Raw genomic sequence first — 21,122 nt, forward strand, 5'->3', positions numbered from 1 at the left:
AGTGCTCCCAAGAGCACCCGAGGGGGCAAAGCAATGACAGCCTGGCCGAGCGAAATGGCGATGTACAAATGCAGAGAAAACCCAAAGCCTTAAAAACGGATCCAAAAACGTCTTTTGTTCCTTAACCTATCTTTCCAGCACCTTTTTGAACTCCACATTTAACAACATCAACCGGACCGAGGATGTTTTCCCGTCTTTAATCAGGTGTCCCAAACCTTGCGTTGTCACGGGAGTCTGGTTCTCAAGATCTGTTTTTAGCCAAGCCGTTGCAGAAATTCTTTGGCCGACTCTGATTCCGACATTTGGTGGTTTAAAAACGCTCCGTTATACTGTAAGACTCAATAAACCTCGACCTTTCACTATTTCTTTGAGTCTCTGAAAACCTGAAGTTTCTGCTTCATCATGCTGCTCGTCAGCGATACTCTAGAGACACTGAGACAATTGAAGGCAATCCATTTGGGGTGCATCCCTCTAGAAAAACTACAGTTTTACAAAGTACCAAAACATCCTTCGTGCATCATATCCTACTCAAAAGAAGACTCCCATCCAGTAAATCTATAAAAAAAGGCCAAAAATCGTACCACTTAATCTGTCCAACCCACTTTATCAACCTGGGATAAACAATTATTTTAACCAAGTGGCTTTTGTTCCTAAATTTAACCAGAGTTTAACTGTACTGACATCATAAAACGCAATCCTCCAGACAACAGCACAACAATAACCGTCGCCCTCGCGGTTCCATCGTAGAACCAGGGATTTCCGCCGCTAAAGAGTCCTTGTTGACGATATTCAACAGAAGTTGTGTCACAAACGCGTAAGGCGGAGTTAAAAAGTCCAGGTCATTTCAGGTATTTCTACGAGATCAGGTTAACACGAACGCGCGCACTCATCAGGCTGCAGAACGCAGGTGCGGTACATGAAACACGCGCTCTCCCTGCATTACGTCACTGCTGTGACTCAACCTCTCGGATTCCTGAGCTACTTTGTGTTCGTCACATTGTGGAGGAATCAGAAGATTCTGGGATTTGAATATGTCGTCTACTATTTTCATGATTCCACTGATTATTTTCTTGAATATTTGAGAGGAATCTGGCGAAACACCGAGCCCATACTTTGACCAGTGTGTGTGTGTGTGTGTGTGTGTGTTCAGTTGTTGAGACTTTTACTCCAAGTGACAATCTGAAATATCAAACGAAAAAATTCAAACCAGCAACATTACGTAACCGTCTCTGAAGCAGTTGTCTAACCCCTTTTGATCTACCGTCCTTCCTCTTCTCTCATCTCTCCACTAGTTTCACACACATTTCCATCCCTTTCTTCTTATTCTTCCACCACATTGCGATGCAATTCACAATCCGTGTGTGTGTGTGTGTGTGTGTGTGTGTGTGTGTGTTGACAGAATTCTTGATGACTTTCACAGCCTCACACCCATGCAGGTGCTGATATTAGAGAAAGAAATATTACGAAGAGTTCGCAGCAGGACTGCAGGAGGCCGAGAGACACCAAGACACAAACACACACACACATACACACTGGCCCACAACAGTACAGTTGGTTGCCATGGAAACAAGCCTGACCACACACACACACACAAAAAATTCAGTGGCGGGTGGGAGACATGATTTACATAAAGAGACAAAAGTTTTAATCTCTTTTGGCAGGAAGAGTAAAAGGAGTGAGAGCTCTTCAAAAGGGCAGCTCGAGGTTTGACTTTGATTAAAGTTAAGGTTAGGATTAGGTCTGAATTTAAGTTAAGTGTTCGTCAAAGCCAAGCTGAATAGAGCAGCCCTCCATGTTCAAGCGGCCGCAGCATATTCACAAGAGTGTCTGCAACTTTTGTGTCGCAAGAAACAAAGAAATGCTAACTTCCTTAGCATAAGCTAAGGATGAAACAGTCACCCAAGTATGGTAAAAGGGTGGCTCAAGGTCTATGAATCTTCTTAGTCGCACTGCTACAGTACTGAAAGCGGCTCGGCTCGTGCATCGTCCCAAGACTTCTGAAGAAAGATCGGAGTCAAGCTGAGGCTCCTTGGTGCGTCAGTGACTCATCGCCGTTTCTTAGTGAACAAACTCATTTTTACAAGCTACAATGCAGCAGTGTTCGCTTATTAAAGCAGTGTGTGGTCAGCACAGTTGGCATATGAGACTTAAGAAAACTGTACACCGGCGAATGTCCTCACGAGACGATAGCGCCTTGTTTTTGCACGTCGTTTAGTGTGGTACCCATGAGCTTCTTTATACAGAGGTCACACAATACAGCTGTAAAACTGATGAACACAATGATGCTCTGCATGCGTTAACAGCGCCAATGAATGCTAGCGCTATGCTGCGTTTGAATGTGAATTCATGTCGCAAACCCGTGGTTCCGCAACAAAGGCGCGATGCTTTGTGCGAGCTGTTCCACTGTTCTGGCAACAACTTTTACAGACGTCACTCAGCTACCACCACCGCCGTCTCAGAGGCAGAACATTGTGTTCTGGAACGTTCCATCGCTGTACATGATGGGGCACGACTGAGTGATTACAGTTCAGATGTAGGTTGTTTTCACGCAGAACAGCGCTGGGTTTTACACTTTGCGAGCCGACAACAGGTGACGCAAAGAACAAAATTCCATGACAGTGTAGAAAGTTATCGGTTAAGTGACAACAGGTGGGAGGTCTCTGCAGTCCTACCTGCCATTTCACACCATTTTACTACCAAACCGCATTCAAAATTGTCTCCTGACAGCTTGTAAACTGCATATTATGCCATTAGCTTTTAGGGTTATTTGTTTTGGGGTTATCTTAAATGTATTTTTCAGTTGAATTTGGCCACTTCAACAATGCCATATACCAACAGTGTCAAATGCCGTGCCAAGCAAATTCTCAACCTGTGGGAAAAACTGAAAAAGGAACGCGTCGGGCTCCAGGCCAAGACAGGAAGTTGTTGGGTTTTTTTTTTTCTTCTCAGACTGTTTTACCCAAATCTTATTTTTTCAAGATCACAAAGCACCTTTTTCCTCTCTTTTCTATTAATGTTCTCATTAGCACGCACATGCACGCACACACACACACACTCTCTCTCTCTCTCTCTCCTTCGCTGTGAGTTATTAATGACCCCGTTGGTCACATAAAACACCATGGCCCCAAAAGCTCCACCTAATCCCAGCGTCTAGTAACTAATGATACTCTCCCTTTCTCTCTCTCTCTCACACACACACACACACACACACACACACACACAGACACACACACACTTTAAACAAATGAAGGAGTAAAAACACTCGCTGTTCCAAGAGAAATATTAAATGTAGTAGATCGACTACACTTTCTCACTGGCCTTGAAAACACACTCATGGGCTCAATGATCGACTTCACTACAAACCGTCAAACAACACCAAGAACAACCGAAGACTTCCGATTTTCCACAACTGCTTATTAACGGTCTTACAGATTTGAACTTTAAAGAAACTCAAACCTTTTTATGGCAAAGATGGAAACCAATTCTGGTACCTGAACTTGCATACTGACTGGAAAATTCCCTCAATATTACCTGATACTCGGGCCTCCAAACTGCCCAACAGGACCCATCTACGGTGGGGTCTGTAGCAGCAAGAACCCAGCCTGTACCATGTGAGTGGGAGCACAAAGGGAATGTAGTAGGTTAAAAAAAAAACAAAAAAAACACACACACCGTTAGCACAATAATCATAATATTTTATGTTTTCACAAAGAGAGTAATATGCCAATTTTTTTTTCTTAATCCTGTAAAAAATTGTCCAAGAGTTGCGTAGGCTGAATTCAGACCATATCAGGTGCTGTGGTGTAAACTCTGGGTTTAACTTTCGGGGAAACACAACCTGACTTCACGCTGTAACATCCAATCCCGTAAGCCAGAGATCAAACCTGTCCCTTTACAATCGATTAGCATGTAGCATGTAGCATTGTAGCGTTACGCTGTTTCCAGAGCAACAGACAACATGGACAAGAGACTTACAGCTGCCGTGACGACCTTTCCTCCAGCTGTACAGCCCTCTGACCAGACAACAACGTAAATGGCTGGGAAAGTGCATTGTTGCATCGCTTACAGGTCGCAACATACGTCACACAAACAAGCCACACCCCCCACACAACTGCTGCAGAGTCTGAACGCAGCCTTAGTTGCCTACTGAGCCATGAGCCAGAACCATTTCTATCACTGGTTTATGCTTTTTCCAGTTTATACGCCTCCATACCGGTGACAGCCAGGAACCGGAGGCCTTTTGTTTTTAGGATACCCCAACAAACCTTCCAGTAACCATTGGTGGATTCCCCTTTTCTACATTTGACACGAACACCCCTTCAAGATCAAGGGTTCAGTTCCTTGGTATCGGAGGTTGTAACAAGAGGATATGGCCAAAATTTGACATCCAGAAGAGTAGCTTCACTGCAACTTCAACACCAGAACTCGGAAACGGAGGTGCGCGTGTAGAGCAACAACTGTGAGGCGGTTGTTCTGGAGGCGCACGATACCGAAGAGTTCTGCTCCTTCGTCACGCAAGGACAAAAATGGAAGAACTCTGTCTTGTCTGGAAGAGGCCTTCACGATTCCTATCAGCACTGTGAAGAAAAAGAAGAAGCTCAAAATGACTGGAATTTGAATCTTTATCAAACCCTGGTGGTGACACAATTAACGCAGCACGTAGCCACAACACAGCGGTCAAATATTCAGAATAAAAAGAGAAGACGGCCAAATAAAGTAACAGAAAAATGAATAAGTGAGGGGTTTTTTTCTAGTTTCAGGAGGACGTTATTGTTTTAATGAATAATTCAACTTGGTTTAGAAAAATCTGCAACTGAATCTGACTTGGGGCAATCCGTCTGAATCTTTAAGAGTCACAAAAAACTGAATTGCATTAATACAAAAACACATGTTCTCTCTCTCCTGCAACTGTGTTGGTGACGGGAGGTTTTGTGATGGCGGCCCTGTGAATCACCGCCTGTGGGAAGAGAGATTGAGAGAGGGAGGAAGAAGAGGAGGAGGAGGAGGGTGAATGTTTTTGACACTGAGAAGATGCTGATGTCCAAATTCATCCCTCATAACTGACTGCATCATTTTGAAAGGGGTCATATCCTGTAAATAACTCTGCAAATCAATTCAAAATGAATACCCGGAATGTTTTTCTTTCTTTCTTTCTTTCTTTCTTTTTTTTCATTTGCATGTTGCTATTCTGACCATGAAGAGCAAAGAAGCAGAAATAAGAAAGGGGAATTACAGAGGGGCCGAAAAGGAGGGACACTGAGTCATGAGGTTGACGTCCACCCGTGGGAATGAGGGAGGAGGGGAGGAAGACAGAGAGCAAGAGCGGAGTTAAAGCCTTGTTCTCATCCACTCATTAACCGTTTGGTTTGAACAACAGGCTCAAATCAGCAGTTTCAAGTGGGAGGAACAGTTCATCAGCGTCATGGACGCGTTCAACTGGACTTTGATTGCAATGCATCGTTCACCGATGTCCATATTTGATGAGCAAGTCTACATGGTGGCACGGTTGTTTACATTCGTATTCCTCGCAAAATAGAACTGCGATTTTCTCTAAGCGCTGAAACTCAAGCAGGCCACACCCTTATCTGTGACATCAGAGCAGGTGCATCGCCTGTAGCCGCTGAGGGAGAACACCTGCTGTGACATCACTGCCACGGATGTCCAGGAGTTTTAATGGCGTAACACCACAGAGAGCAGTGCAGAAGCAGCGCTCTTCCTGTTGTCGATCCCGGCAGATTTATCCTGAAAAACAAGCCCGAGTCCTCCAGATGGGGTCAAAAGGGAGTTGTGGTTTCCCAGAGAGTTAAACTGGAAAAAGGAACAAAAGACCAAAAACTTGGGTTCCCATTCACATTCTTGCAACCAGCAGACGAGCGAAAAATAGCAGGAAACTAGGAGGGAGTTGTTAAGAGAGGACAAACTCCCCAAGTTCAAGCCCCTCTGAGCGACAACCTCCAGAGCAAAGAGGGCACACACATTACCACACGCACACGTTCACGTTATCAACCGCTGCAGCGTGATAACAGGCATCCCCTTCCTCTGGATCATTATGACTCTTCCCCTCCACCCCGGGCGGAGGAAACCAGCCCGGATCCCTCGAGCGCTTCGCCGTGTCGAGGCCTTGGACGAGACTCAGGAGATCAGACTCCTGAACAAACTCAAAAACCTGAGTGGAAAAAATCCCCTCATCCAGCGCTGGAACATGTGTTTCACCAACTCTGACCGAGAATCAGTGTTTCTGGCAGGTGGAGCGGGGGATTGTACTGGAGGAGACGCACACATGCTCAAAAAATGTTGTCCGCCATCGAGGGGAAATGAGCAGCTTTAAACCACAGCTATGATCTGTCCCTGATGTGAACTGGGAAGATTCACGCTTGAACTGAACGAACGATACAGGTGGCAGCTCCAGGAACTTCCCCGCCGGCATTTTCTAACATCTTCACTCACATCTCAAGAACCTCAGAACATTTTATGCCATAAGTATGAAAAAATAAAAGCCATCAAAGGAAAGGACGGACCTTGTAGTTTCACTTTACAAAACTGTTTCTTTGTAATTGCATCCTTTTAAAAGTCAACACTTGAATGACGGTTGGTTTTCATACGGACAAAAAAACCATAGCAGAAAAATATATTTTTGTCAAAGAAGTGACTTCTACATGGGTTATCCAACTGTATACTATAAAAAAATAGGCCTGGGCAACCAGGGCATCCAACCCCCTCCTTTACCCGATGAACACACTTCAAACTCAGTCTTCTTAAGCACCACATGCCCCCTGGAGAACCACAACATCCATCCGTCTGGTGCGTTTTCCCGTTTCCGAAGCTCCTTTTTCGCTTCTTTTTGGAGCTTGACCTGCGATATTCTGTCACATGGTACTCACGAGCACCCTCAACTGAAAACGCGTTGTCTCGCAAGTGACGGAACATCTCATCAATGAAGGGGAAGTAAATAATTTAACCTCAATCTGGATGTCAGGAGCAAGCAGTTACAAAATGATCAGGCTCTACTTCTCGCCTGTAAGACTAAATTGAGGGCTGAAAGAGCAGTTTTAGGAATGTTTTTCCCCTAAGAGCGAGGCCCTTTGAGTGCATTGTAGTTTTTACTAAGTCAAAGAAGGTTCTGATGGAGATAGACAATTAAAATAGAAAATTAAATGACACCCCTCCACACACACAAAAAACAACACACCGAACCCTAACCTAAGCAGAACTAATGAATGGATCTTGGCCTTCAGCTCGGTCGGTTAATCAGACGTAACTTTTTAGATATCAAAGAACATTTCTTAAGAAAACATGTACGTGTGAGAGGGTCCACAAGCCTTTCTGCTGCAGGAAAGAGTCAACTGACGCTAGGCAGCAACCCCCAGTGTAGAAGTTTTCATATTTAAACGCGTTAAACAAAGTGAGGAACGTCCAAAGCCTTGTTCCGTGTGTGTAGATGTCAAATCAGTGTTTCCATCTTTGCTGAGACAGTAGGAGGCAAACGAGAGAAAGAGGTGGTAGAGTGAGGACGATGAGGATGGTGGTAGTCAAAGCCAGCTCTATTGATTATTTAACTTCTTCTGCCCACATGCTGGTGATACACAACCGCCAAAAGCCCACACAGAATGTAGAAAGGAGAGAGAAGAAGAGTGGGGATCTTGAATATCACACAGAACAAAGACGAACAAACGTACAGAAACACACACACACACACACGCGCGCGCGCAGAACACATGGAGAAGTTGCTCGCAGTACAGAAAATTTAAAGGCGAGCTGCATTGTGTTTTATCTATCCTCCTCTCCTCTCTCCAGCTCTACATCTGGTCTGTGTTTAGAGGGACTTTCTCTTATCATACTGTATGTACTCACTCACACTCACACACACACACACACACACACACACGCACGTGCGCTGCCGACAGCCTCGTAAACCCGCGCTCACACAGCGTGGCGTGCCTTATTCATTTGCTCACTCTTGAGCTGTAAAGCAAACACAGAGAAAACTCGATGTGATACTCTGTGCAAAGTTTGCAGAGTAAAACAAGCTGAAGGCTCGCAGGGCAAATGTTCCCATCATGCATTTCTGCGGTGTCATACCTGCATGGAGAGCTTGGCTACAGTAAATACGCTTCTGCATAAAAGTAAAAGTACTATCAAAACAGCACATCATCTGCAAAAAGCATTGCTGTGGCACTGCGTTGTGCTGCATGCTAACACGTGCTAAGGTGTCACAGGGTACTTTTAGAATATTGATGCTCAGTGTGTCTGTTCCTTCCTGATGGTTCACATCAGATCAGATCAGATTTGTGATTCAGTAGATCTTCACGAAGACTTTAAGTGGAAGAGACAAAAAAAAAAAAATCATCAAAAAATACGGCTTCGAGGAAAAAACCAACCTGGGCTATTTAAGCTTGAAGTGAAACTGGCACCAAGTATTGGTATTTTTCTTACAGCAGTTAGAGTTCAAAACCACGCTGCCATTTTATCAAACTATTTTTGACAAGTTGATTATTATACGTGTGTGTGTCTGCGTCCAACTGTTTTAGACTCTACACTTTGGTGGACGTTCTTTTGTTGAAAGTAAAGACATGATTAAGAAGGTCAATACATGATTCCTGAGCCTTTTTTGGGCGATTACTTCTTCAGTTACACAGATATCCTGATAGATTGTAGATTCACTGTCTTGCAATATATTAACTATCGCAGAATCGTAGTTTTGTGATACTATGACAGGCAAAGAATTCTGATGGTACTGTAGCAACAGTTACTAGGTGATTCCCACAACGGCAGATATGCAATAATTCCACTCAGGTGTCCGGAAGGAAGGGATGTGAGTGCCCAGTTCAAGCAATGACCAGGAAGGCCACCCTTGTCTTGACCCTTGGTCCATGGGGTACAAGATACCATGAGCCAGGCCTGTTGGTGCAGCAGTTAAGGATGGTATGTCATAAACTGTACTTCACCCACCTTTAGGGTGCCCCACAAGGGCCAACTCACCCAGGGGTCCTTAAATCTACATATTGGGAACATCTCACCTTGCTCACTGACCGCCAAAGCCGGTCAGTGAGCATGTTTGGTACCCTGTGGGCCCGGGTTCGAGACCGGGGGGGGGGATGAGTACCCTGTGCCTTTGCTTCAGATATTCATGACAATAAGGGGGATGAACTCAACTGCAGACCAACCCACACCAACACCCAACTTGGGCATGAAAATGGCTCCTAAGGACGTTAAAAAACAGTGACTACTGTGCAAAAGTGTGGATCCATAATGAAGTCAATTCATGACACCACTTGTACATTCGAAAAACACCTTTTAAACTGCAAAGTAAAGTAATCCAACACTTCTCGTGCAGTTGGATCCCCCCCCCCCCAAAAAAAATACTTTCAAAGGATAATATTTTGTGTCTGATATGGTTTGTCCACCAAACCCTGAGCCATTTTAGAGTTTACCTACTGCAGAGGCTACTTTCTGCTCCACTCAACTTAAGCTTTCAGTATTAAAAGATTCTACATCAGATTACAGAAAAACTGTAGCTCATAAACGGATTGTGACATAACAAAACCAGCTCATAAACACACTTTTATCTCCATCTCAGATTTGAGGAGTGAAAAACAGCCTTCTAAGGTAAGAGCAGCCTCGCTTTCTTCAATCTACTACAAACAACATGACTTCACACTTTGAACGGCACACATGCCAAAGACAAGAGGTGTTTTTATGTCTAAATGATTCCAGACCTTCAATGTACTGTTGACACATCATAAAACATCCTGATTGGACTCTTTCAGTACACCAGCCTCACACTTTCTCCTGGGTACCATGAAGGGGATAGGTCTGGGTGGCTAGAACCTGTGTATCACCCGAAGGAAAAACTGCCGGTAACAAATATTGAGAATATTTCACCATCAAAATGTGTATTTTTCCTTTCAAGTACTTAAAAATAGGTGTTTTGAGCTCACAAAGACATTTTTCTCCCACACTGCATTACTCCCTCGAGACTCCATAAGACAGAAAGACAATATAGCTAACGTGATGCTAACGGTGACCGTGAGCCAACAACAGCAAAACTGTCAAAAGTTACAAACTCAAATCACGTGTTTCTGGATTACTGAGGAATTAGTTGAATAAATAATGGGAGGCTGTGTTGGAAAGTTTGTAAATGAAAGCTTTTGGGCAATTTTACTGTTTTGAGACATCATTCGCTATCAGTTTCAAGCTAATATATATGGGCAAGCACTTTCTGCATTCTCCCAACGAATGTAAAAAGAGTCCAAGCACTCACTCCACACCTATTTGTGAGTACTTGAAAGGTAAAATGCAGCATTTGGAGGAAGCGTGCTTAAAGTTCCAAGTGTGTGACGAGGGAGTGAAAGAGGCGGACGGGGACAAGGTGACAGGTGGAGACAAAACTCCAAAACATGCATGACACCTCTGAGAACACATTCTCTTCCCACGCCCGCGGTGCCTTCCAGGAGCGTCTCCCCGCAGGACCACGGAGTGTCACAAGAAACGAACAAGTTATGAAAGACTGCGCATATCCTGTCTGTCTAGTTGTCAGGATCCAACTTTTTGTCAAATCAACTCAAATTCCCAGTCGCCCCGGCGTCTGTCTGACAGTTGACAATCACGGACTGCAGCCCCAGAGGAAACCTGAGTCCTGCAGCCACTCACGAAGAAGAATTTCATGGAAAAACCACAAATGCATCAATATGAATGTGGACTTTTACTCCAGCGGGAGCTCCGCCAGCTCCTCCAGGTGCTTTAACTCTTTTTTTTTTTCTCTAAGTCTTCTTACTTCTCGGTGGAGGTTTGCTGACCGTGTCCGCGACGCGCCTCTGCAGCCGGACCACTCTCCCCTCCAGCGCACCGGACCGGTGGCAGATGGACACCAGCTCCCCCTCCAGCTCCTCCAGGATGCCCACCGAGTGCCGGGACAGATCCGAAAGCTGCCGGAGCACCGAGCACAGACTGAAGCCGCAAACATCTGCCAAGTCCCCGAAAATCTCCGCCTGTTGCGGACGCGTCTCCCGCAGTCTCTGACCGTCGGGTTTGCACACATCTTTCGGGAGTATGGTCCGTTTGCAAAAAGGCATGATTTCTTCAAACTCCGCAGGTTGGTCAAGTTATATCCCCGTGGTCCTTCTCCCTGCGGCCGGCGCACAGACGCATGCTCGGCTGCTGCTGCTGGTCCGGAGCTCTGGAGTGAGTTGCGCGTCGTGCGCCCTCATTGTTTTTGACTGCAAGCTTCTTCTCCTCTCTCTTTTTTTTTTTTTTTTTTTTTCCAGCGCCTCTCAGCTGCTGAGAAGATTGGTATAAATTAAACACACTCTAGTACACGTGACTTCCGGCTGGGACTTTCAAAATATATGCACTAAATTGCCCCCCCCCCACCCCACCCCTTTTGTGTTGCCAACTGTAAGTCACTTTTGCAACTCCCATAAGTATGAAAGAGTACAAACTGAAACGATGTTGATGATCAAAGTGTGAAGGTCCAGTAGAGACGTGACTGCTCATCCATTAATCGACAAGGATTTATTGATAATAATTAGTTTTGATATCAGGTCTTTTTTGCAAGGAAACAACCGAGTGCTGATCTGAATTATAAGCACTTACTGCTTTTATGACTGAATATCTTTACAATTTTTACATTTTTTGGACGCCTGGATGGATGAATGAAGCAATCTGAACACGTACATTCGACACTGTACAAACTACACAGTTCATCATGGCAGTAATTAGCGGATAAACTGACGAGCAAAATAAACTTTCGTCAAACGAGCGTTTAAAACAAAAAAGTTTGCTGTCAATTTAATATAAAATCAATTATTTTCCTTCTTAAATAGTGACTTGCGTATCTTAAGTGTATTCTCAGACATGTAGGACAATCTGTTTTCTTCGTTATGATATTATAGTAGAATATTTTAGTTGGCTTTTTCATTTGCTCTGAACTTTTCCTTTTGTCCGTGCTTTTATTTTGAAGTGCCAGTGCCGGTGAGACTCCAGCTTGATGCAGCAGTGCAGGGCGCAACAGTCTGGTGTTTCCCCAAGAAGTCAACTGTACCTGGAGGATGAAGAGAAGAAGAGGAGATGAAGGCCAGTAGGAAGGAAGGGAGGGAGGAAGTGCAGGTGCTTGAAGGAGGTGTGGCCTGATGATCTGATCTGATTTCCAGTTTCAACACGAAAATGATGAAACAAAAGTGAAGAGTTTTCCCTCAAATCCCTTCAACCAGGTCCCAAGATCTTGCAGAGTCGGCCATCCACACACGCTCACTCTCCTGACCTCTTCTTCTCTGGCATTTATTCTGGTTTTGTCATTGTTCATGCAGCAGACAGAGGAGAGGCTGCGCGGCGTGAAAACAAGGCCGGTTAGAACAACCGGGTCTGGGCGGAGAGGAACCAGGGGACACAAATTCCTGAGCGAGAGTGGAAATGAACCAAGACAACACACTCTCTCTCTCTCTCTCTCTCTCTCTTGCTCCCTCTCTCTATAAACTGAGCGCAGGTCCAGCAGGCCTCTGCTGCAGCAGCCGCATATTTCCAGATGGTGCCTCAACACCGCCATGGGCTCTGATTCCTGTTGTGGCCGTTTTACAGCAACCTGAGAGCAGCAAGTGCACAGAGGTGAATAAAGAGGCGACAACAGGGGTCAGATATGGAATCACAAGCGCCCCCCTGCACCCCCCCCCCATTCCCCCTGCCCCCTTGTCGCCTGATCCCGACACCTTTAGCTGTAAATCTGACCATCACTTCCTCTCGTGAGGGATGATGCATGAAGGAAGTATTTCATTCCAAAAAAAAGAAGAAGAGAGATTCAAAACAAGTTGCAGTGAGTCCTCCATCGGAGCAGGCGCTGGCACGGAGGCGTTCATGTTCAGTTTGTCCGTCAATATGTCCCCTTCCAGTAAGATCTTACCTGATTTGGCTCAAAATGTCCACAGGGACTCGAGGATGGACCTGAAAACAATCTGACGCTCCAGGGTGAAGGTCGCTTTGGATTCTTTCTGTTCCTTTGGAACCACACGTCTCAGGAAGACTTGGTTTGGTTTTTCTTCAGATTTGGTTCTAATGTCCACTGGAACGCAAGGATGGACCTGAAAATATTTTGAAGGGGTCAAGGTCGCCTCGTATTCTTTCTCGTTCTTGTGTCGACCCCCCAATGAATCCCATCGCTCGTTATCACAGCAGGCGTATCCAGGGGTGATGTCTGTAAATCAGGCCCAACCTCCACTGGGACTCAAGGATGGACTGGAAAGGTCTGACATCACAACTTCCAGTTCAAGAGCTGCCGATGTGTCACATGGGCGTGGAATCTTTCCCATTCTTGTCAGTGTGACGTGCAGGAGTGCCTTGACGGAGTTTTTACAAATTTGGCACAGTTATCCACTGGGACTCAGGGATGGACTGAAACGATTTTGGTGGTCAAAAGTCGAAGGTCAAGTCACGTTGACCTCACATCCGTGCGTCTGTCACGTCCTCTTCAATGCCACCCATGCGGCAGCTCCAGGGAAGTTCTACAGTTTTGACACAAATGTCCACTGGGATTGGAGGATGAGGCCAAGAGATTTTAGTGGTCAGTAACTGGTAATGGTACATAATGGTCGTCAAAGCGCTCAGCTTGGGTTCGTGAACGCACAAAATAAAGGAAATGAAAGACTGGCTTTTGTGAGGGGGGCAACGTATTTAACTTTCCCATAAAATCCATCAAATATCTATCAGCAATCAAATCATCCGCTGCAAACAATAACCGTTCAATCTCCTGTGTTTGGTATGTTTTTCACAATCAGGAGCGCTGACCTTTGACCTTGTTCTTATGCCTGTAATGTCGACCTAAGAACCAGCACAAAGTGCAGCTCCAAACACGGTTCAGGGAGGCCACGGTCTCACTGTACCACGAGAACCGTCTCTTTGGTTCGGCGTCGTTGCTGTCATCCTGTGGCCGCCATCTTCAGTTCGTTTGCGTCGATTGTTCTCCATGGTTAATTTGTGACATTTCTACATCTGAGTATCTCAAACATGGTTGTTTTTTTTCCACCGCTACGTTTGACTTTTTCACCTGCGACACTCTGACAACTTAGATCGAAGCTTAAAGTTGTAAAACGTCCCAAATACAAGAAAACTGACAAAAGTAAAAATCTCACTTGTGCTCAGAAAAGCAAAGGGCGCATGTGCCTTTCGACAAAACCTTATTTCATTCCTGAGATGGCAGTTGGAGCAGTGGTCCTCACTGTGGCCCCCAGCAAGAAGGTTGTGGGTGGAGCCCGGCTGGAGCACGGGGTCTTTCTGGGTGAGTCTCCATGTTCTCCCTGTTCCTGCTGGGTTCTCTCTGGTACTCCAGCTTCCTCCACAGTCCAAAGACATCAAGAGGGGACCAGGTTAATCCAGACTCTAAATTGACCGTAGGTGTGACTGTGAGAGCCAATGGTTGTCTGTCTCTATGTGTTGGCCCTGCCGTGGACTGGTGACCTGTCCAGGGTGAACCCCGCCTCTCACCTGAAGGCTGCTGGGATAGGCTCCACCCCCACCACCCTGAACAGGAGAAGAAGGGGAAGATGGAGGGATGGATTACTTGATATCTGGACGACACACTGAGCCTTGTTTAATGTCAGTTTTGTCTTCTAATCCCACCGTCATCGCCTTTTTCGTTCTTTTTGATCGAAGTTTCCAGGTCAAACTTTTGGCCAGAAAGTATAAAATTGTAAACATTGAATTTACTTGAGAGATACTCGGCAAGTTTGAGTCGTCACGTGTAATTAAGTTGCAAAAGTTGACACAGAACGACCATCCGAGTTTATGATGGACATCAGGAGTACCGGAGGAATTTAATTTGAAGTGAGTACACATCCTCAGTACTTGTACTTCTTAAGTAAGTACATTCTCTGCACCGTTATGTCCCTACTACTCATGAAAAGCCCTCGTCCCTCTCCTCTACCACCACCACCACCTCCCCAAAAAGAAAAGCACATCTGGTCCTCAGAGCGCCCCCCGGGCCTCCTTTAGCAACCCCTCCCAGACGTGAACTTGGCCCACCTAAATGTTTTTGTTCATGCAGTCTGTGTCTGTCTAACGACGAGGAGAGGAGAGAGAGGGGAGGGAGAGAGAGAGAGAGAGAGAGAGAGAAAGAGGAGAGAGAGAGAGAGGGGGGAGAGAGAAAGAGGAGAGAGAGAAGGGGGGGAGAGAGAAGGGAGGGAGAGAGAGAGAGGGGGAGAGAGAAAGAGGAGAGAGAGAAGGAGAGGGGGGAGAGAGGAGGGAGAGAGAGAGAGGGGGGAGAGAGAAAGAGGAGAGAGAGAAGGAGAGAGAGAGAGAGAAAAGGAGAGAGAAGGAGTGAGAGAGGGGGGGGTGGAGGGATGGCCAGAGAGGAATTTCAACATGAACCCGCCTTTTATTGACACAATTGAAAACATCAACACGGGAAACTTATGGGAGACAGAAGAGCGTACATGTGTGTGTGTGAGAGTGTGTGTGTGTGTGTGTGTGTGAGAGAGTGTGTAGCAGTGAACAATGTTGATATGAACTCTTGTGCACAGATTGAAAAAGAGAGAAGCACAAGGGCGCGGCTGCATTACATCATCCCCAAATCGCACGAATCATATCAGTGTTCTGTCAGCAAGCCAATCAGTTGCCACGACAACCAACGTTTTGTCAATTAAGGGGCCAGCAGGTCTTGAGAAGATCCCCACGGAGGACCGAGATGATGAGTCCGTCTTCGGATAATCAAGCAACTTGTTTAAACCAGTCGTCAAAAGCCCGCCTCCAGCGCGAGACCCCGACCATCCGAACCCGGGACGGCCAATCAGGAGGCAGTCGGTCAGGCAGTCAATCACATGGAAGCAATTGATTAGAACCAGCTGTCCCCCCCCCCCCCCCCCGCCACCCAACCACTCCACCTCTGATGACTGACTTCATTGTTTCTGCAGCTCCGTCCAATGCTCCGTCGCTGCTGCTCAATGCTACTACTACAACGAGTACTACTACTACTACTACTACTATTGCTGCTACTACTACTACTACTATTACTACAACTACTATTACTACTACTACTATTGCTGCTACTACTTCTACTACTATTACTACTACTACTATTGCTACGACTACTACTACTACCACTACTACAATTGCTACTACTACTACTACTACTACAATTGCTACTACTACTACTATTGCTGCTACTACTTCTACTACTATTACTACTACTACTATTGCTACGACTACTATTACTACTACTACTACGATTGCTACTACTACTACTTCTACAATTGCTACTACTACTACTATTGCTGCTACTACTTCTACTACTACTACTACTACTACTACAATTGCTACTACTACTACTACTACAATTGCTACTACTACTACTACGACTACTAAACAGGATGCGCTTTTGTCTCTTACATGTTGGTGAAAACGTCTCGTTTCTTTTTTCACAAACAGCTAAATTACTTTTTCATGCCACGTTACCTAGGGACTCCAAATCTGTGCTGGAAATACAGGAAATACTTCGTTACCCCCAATATTTTAAATGAATATTTAAATTTTTTAATAACTTTTTTTGTCCTCCATATACTGCTAAATCTACTTCAAGTACAGGGGACTCCAAATTAGTGCCAGATATTAATACTTGAGGTACTGGACACAGGTCTTTTTATTACAGTTGCAGTTCCACGTTTTATCGCCTCCTATGTTTTGTATTCATATTTATGAGCAAAATACGTTTTTCTTATCCTGGAAGACTGAACTTTTAATTCATTCGCTTCCATGTCATGTGACCTGGGGACTCCGAATCAGTGCCAGCAGTAAATCCTGGACAGGAAATGCAGGACACGCCTCTTTTTCTTGTCTCCCTATATTTTATATGAATGTTTTAGTGGCAGTGTTTTTGGAATTGTTTTTTCAAACACTGCAAAATTCAGGATTTTTCATGTCTCTCGTCTTTGATCGGTTGATTACGTATCATTTTTTGCATTCGCAGCAAAACGTCATATTTATTTTTCAGTGGCTAGCATGTCATGTGATTTAGGGACTCCAAAAACTGTTAGTCTCCCATATTTTTATGTGAATATTCAAGTGTGATACGCAGTTTTCATATACTTCAAAAAGATTTTTCACAGATTTTCTGTTGCGTTGTTGAGAGTGCGATCACGGAGACCCAACCATCTGTGTGTTTACGGTCAAACCGCCAGCGCCCAGTCAGCGTTTGACGTCAGTTTGCGTTAAAACCTCTCAAGCGGTCCCTAAAAGGGGCCCCCGGGTGCGGTTCTGAGCGCCGTTCGTCCCAACTGCGGCATGGCTGTCCGTCCACTTTGGCAGCTTTGAACCGGTGACGTGGGTTTGCCAGCGGCGCGACGCTCTCGACGATGACAGAAAACACACAGCGTGGAGGCCTAAGCGCATTAGCGGATCCATTACTGTGGCTCCTCTTCCTGCTCCACATTTAATCCCCGGCAGGAAGATCCTGTTGAGTCCTCCGATAAAATCTAATTCAACAAATCAGTTGTCCTCTTCTTTACGTCCGTGCGTTTCGTACGTATGTGAATCAAATGTGGTTGTTGCCTGGCTCACGGGGGTGGGGGTGCAGAACGGGACCAGAACGTCTGGCAAATCTCATATTTCAGATGTTCAAAGACTCCGTGTGTGTGTGTGTGTGTGAGTGTGTGTGTGTGTGTGTGTGTGTGTGTGTCATATTTACCAGAGCCGGTCCCAGGCCTGTAAAAAAAAAAAAAAAAATTGAGGACAACGCAGTTCTGTTTGATTTGTCTCCAAACCACAATGTGTCTCCATCACAGCTGTCCAAGTCAAGGTCAAAGGTCAGTGAGCAGCTTGCATTGAGGCATCATTCAGGGACCCTCCTGTTAGCACATCTGTGTTAGCATGCTAAATGTACTCACTCAGAGGTTCCATCCTCTAGCGCCATCCCCTGGCTGGACTCAACCTCTGTCTTTATTTTCCTGCTTCCGTGTTCACTTCCATGTTTGTCCCGACTCAACAACACCAGATGCGGCGCCGACTTTTAAGGGAATTAAGTACAAATAAAACCAGCTTAAAGCTGACCTTTGACCTTTGGCATTAAAGTAGCATCATTTCTCTTTGTCATAATTCTTAGCAAGTGAATTCTCGAGTTGTGGCTGGAGAGGTTTTTCGTTAAGTCACTGTGACCTTTGACCTCCGATATCTTTTCAGTGCCAGTGAACCCAACAAATGTTCCAGTGGATTTTTGTGTCAAATTTGAAGACTTCCCCTCAGTTATTCCACACATAGCATTCGTGTGAGTGACCTTCACCTTGACCTTTGACCGCCTACATTTGTTTCAAGTTCATCCTCAAGTCCCAGTGGACATTTGTGCAAAAATTTGAGGAAATTTCTCCAAAGCTTTCGCGGGATGTCACGTTCCTCTGAAGTGACAGCGACCTTGACCATCAAACCATCTCTCTCTCATCCCATCCGGGCGTCCCAGTGGACATTTGTTGTTGGGACAAATTTTTATTTTTTTTTACCTGTCCTGTTCAGTAACTGAGGCAAGCAGCATCCATGTTCCTGGTGCCTTGTTGTACTGAAGCAGTTTTATTCTGCATAGGAGGAGTCTGATAAACTCCTCCTATTGCCATTTATGTTTAACTTTATTAGGAATGGTGTTGGTTCATTGATGAAGCGACCGGACTGAGGCTCAGGAGTGGACAGGAAGAGAGAACAGGGACAGGATATGGAAGACAAGGGGGAGGGGGGAGACAAAAAACAACAACAATAGCAATAGCAGAAAACAACAACAACAACAACAAAAACATTAAAACAAACAAAGACAAAAAACAAACAAAAAAACAAATAAACAAACAAAGAAAAAGTAACAACAACAAAAGAAAAAGAAAGAAAAAAAACAAAAACAAAAAACATTGGTTGCAGAATTTCCGGTGCAGGCTTACCATTTGGTTTAATATAATTTTAAGATAATGTCTGAGTGTGTGTTTATGGGTCAGCTGTGCGCTCCATGCGTGTATGTGTGTGCTACGGTTTATCTTGGATGCTGTGCGTAGCTGGCTGTAGCTGATATGGGGGGCCAGGACATCGCACCCCCAGTCCAGGATGGCAGGTAGGTCAGGACCAGGTCACCAGAGCACCCCGAAATCCCCAGGACATGGGGAGCCCCAGGCCACCCCTCCCCCAGGAAACAGCCACAGGCCCAACCCATGCCAGGACCCATAGGAAAGCATAGGAGCAGCAACCCCCACCCAGAAGCAACCCACAGAGAGACGGGGCAGAGATGACCCCGGTCCCGCCGGGCACTCCCCCCCCACAGCATGAGCAGAGCCCAGGGGCACAGGGCCCCCCAGCCCGAGACCCGACCAGAGCTCCCCAAGGGGTCCGCCAGCGGCGAGGACGACACCCACCCACACCCCACACCCAGGCGGGGCAGCCACAGCCCACCACAACGACCAGGCCCACCGCCCCCGAACAGAGCTACCCCCCCCCCAACCCTCGATCCCCATCCCCTCTACTCATCCCCTGTTCTCCCCCTCCCCCCAGAGCAGGAGGGTTTCAGGCTATAGGGCACCACCAGTCAGCCAGCTGGGACCCCCCACTCCCCGGAAAGGTCCAGCCCACCCGCCGGGGTGAGTCGAAGGCACGTACGCCCAGGACCGCCACCCCCGGACAAAACAATCATACTCTCATCTTCCTCCATACAGGGGCTGAGAACACCATAGATGCTGATACGGTCCAGGGCACCTCAGACTGAGTGAAACCGCCAGTGAGCGATCCACCGTACAGCAGCAGGGCCCGTGACCAACCCCAGCCCAACCACCATGCCGGGAAGAGGACCAACCCCCCCCCAAAGAGCCCCGGCCAAGCCCCCAGGCCCGCAATGGTGCAGTTAGCAAAGGAGGCAGCACTGGACCCACTCCCTGCCCCAGCTGCCCCCCCATCCCAACATGGTGCAGGGTGCGTGTTGTGCATGGGAATGTAGATGTGGATGACTAGAATGTGGTTAAAATTTGTGGGACAAATTTAAAGGAATTCCCATCGGGTGCTCCTGACGTCTTGCAGTTAGCAAGAATGGGACAGCATTTCAAAGCAGCCCTGGTCCAAGAACGGAACTTCTTCAAATTCATCAAGTGAAGTCCACCGGGACTCGAGGAGGAACTGGAGAAATTTTGAGGCTGAGGTCACGTGACATCACACGATTTATCAAAAACACCTTGGGGGGATTTCTTTGCATTTAATACAAGTATACACGCATTTTGGTGGTTAAAGGTCAATCCCACCGTGACGGGAACGCGATCTGTAAACCGGCCCGACCGGACGTTTCCACTCATGAGGTTTCAGCTCCCAGACTTGAGCAGTTGTGTATTTTAGTGATTTATGGCGATGATTTCTTGCTCTGAAACACAGTCCTGGTGGTCCTCACCTCTGAGCCAAGGATGAGGGATTACTGCGATCAGAGAGCAGACGGCCACACGAACCCGCCATTCCTCCACACACACACACTCCTGCTGAGTGTGTTGTTGTCGTATGTGTCATGAGTTGGAGAGGTGGGGTTGGAACGGGAAGTCACGAGGGAGGACAATGTCTTTCACTCATGGCCAGAGGAAGATGGAGCTCTCTCTCTCACACACACACACACACACACACACACACACACACACACACACACTGAGGTGGCGTGTGCCAGGCCAGGTTTCCATGGCGCAGAGCAGGCTGGATCACAGCAGTCACCATATGGACGGGTACTGAAGTCAGAACACGGTGAGGAAGAGGAGGAGGAAGGATGGAGGAGGCAAGAGAGGAAGACGGTGTGATGGAGGACGGACACTCAAACTAGAACGGCCTCGTACTTCCAACGAAGCTCCGAAACCAGTTTACCGCCGGAATGTAATTGTACACATCGCAGTCAGTGTGACCTTCACCAGGTCGGCAGGCCGCATCACACCTGCGTGATGTAACACACACACGGGGAGGGGCGGGGCCAAACATCTTTGAGATCCTTTATGCTGTGTAACCAATCATTTAAGAGGGACAGAGCGCTGTAAAATACCCAACCCTTAGAAGTTTTGATGTCCTACTACTGCATCTTCCGAGTACTTCTGTGGAATATTCTAGTAGCTTCCTCTCATGTGACTGAAGAACCCCAAAACACGTGACTACTAGAAAGTTTTGCA

The 21,122-nt window shown here is 46.3% G+C and overlaps 1 long non-coding RNA gene across 3 annotated transcripts; it reads left to right on the forward strand.

The window, feature by feature from the left end:
• The first annotated feature begins 9,448 nt into the window (after positions 1-9,448).
• On the forward strand, positions 9,449-13,631 carry LOC147238799 (uncharacterized). 3 transcript variants are annotated; one of them, XR_015111748.1, is made up of 4 exons: positions 9,449-9,606; positions 10,766-11,181; positions 11,960-12,600; positions 12,918-13,631. It is a non-coding gene; the product is annotated as an uncharacterized LOC147238799 (long non-coding RNA). The 3 variants fall into 3 exon arrangements; XR_015111747.1 differs by having other exon boundaries at positions 11,960-13,631; XR_015111749.1 differs by having other exon boundaries at positions 10,766-11,092; positions 11,960-13,631.
• The last annotated feature ends 7,491 nt before the right edge of the window (positions 13,632-21,122 follow it).

The sequence above is a fragment of the Aulostomus chinensis genome, chromosome 24, assembly GCF_037954235.1.
Source record: "Aulostomus chinensis isolate RoL2024-O1b breed Wild chromosome 24, RoL_Achi_v1.0, whole genome shotgun sequence".
Lineage (NCBI taxonomy): Eukaryota > Metazoa > Chordata > Actinopteri > Syngnathiformes > Aulostomidae > Aulostomus > Aulostomus chinensis.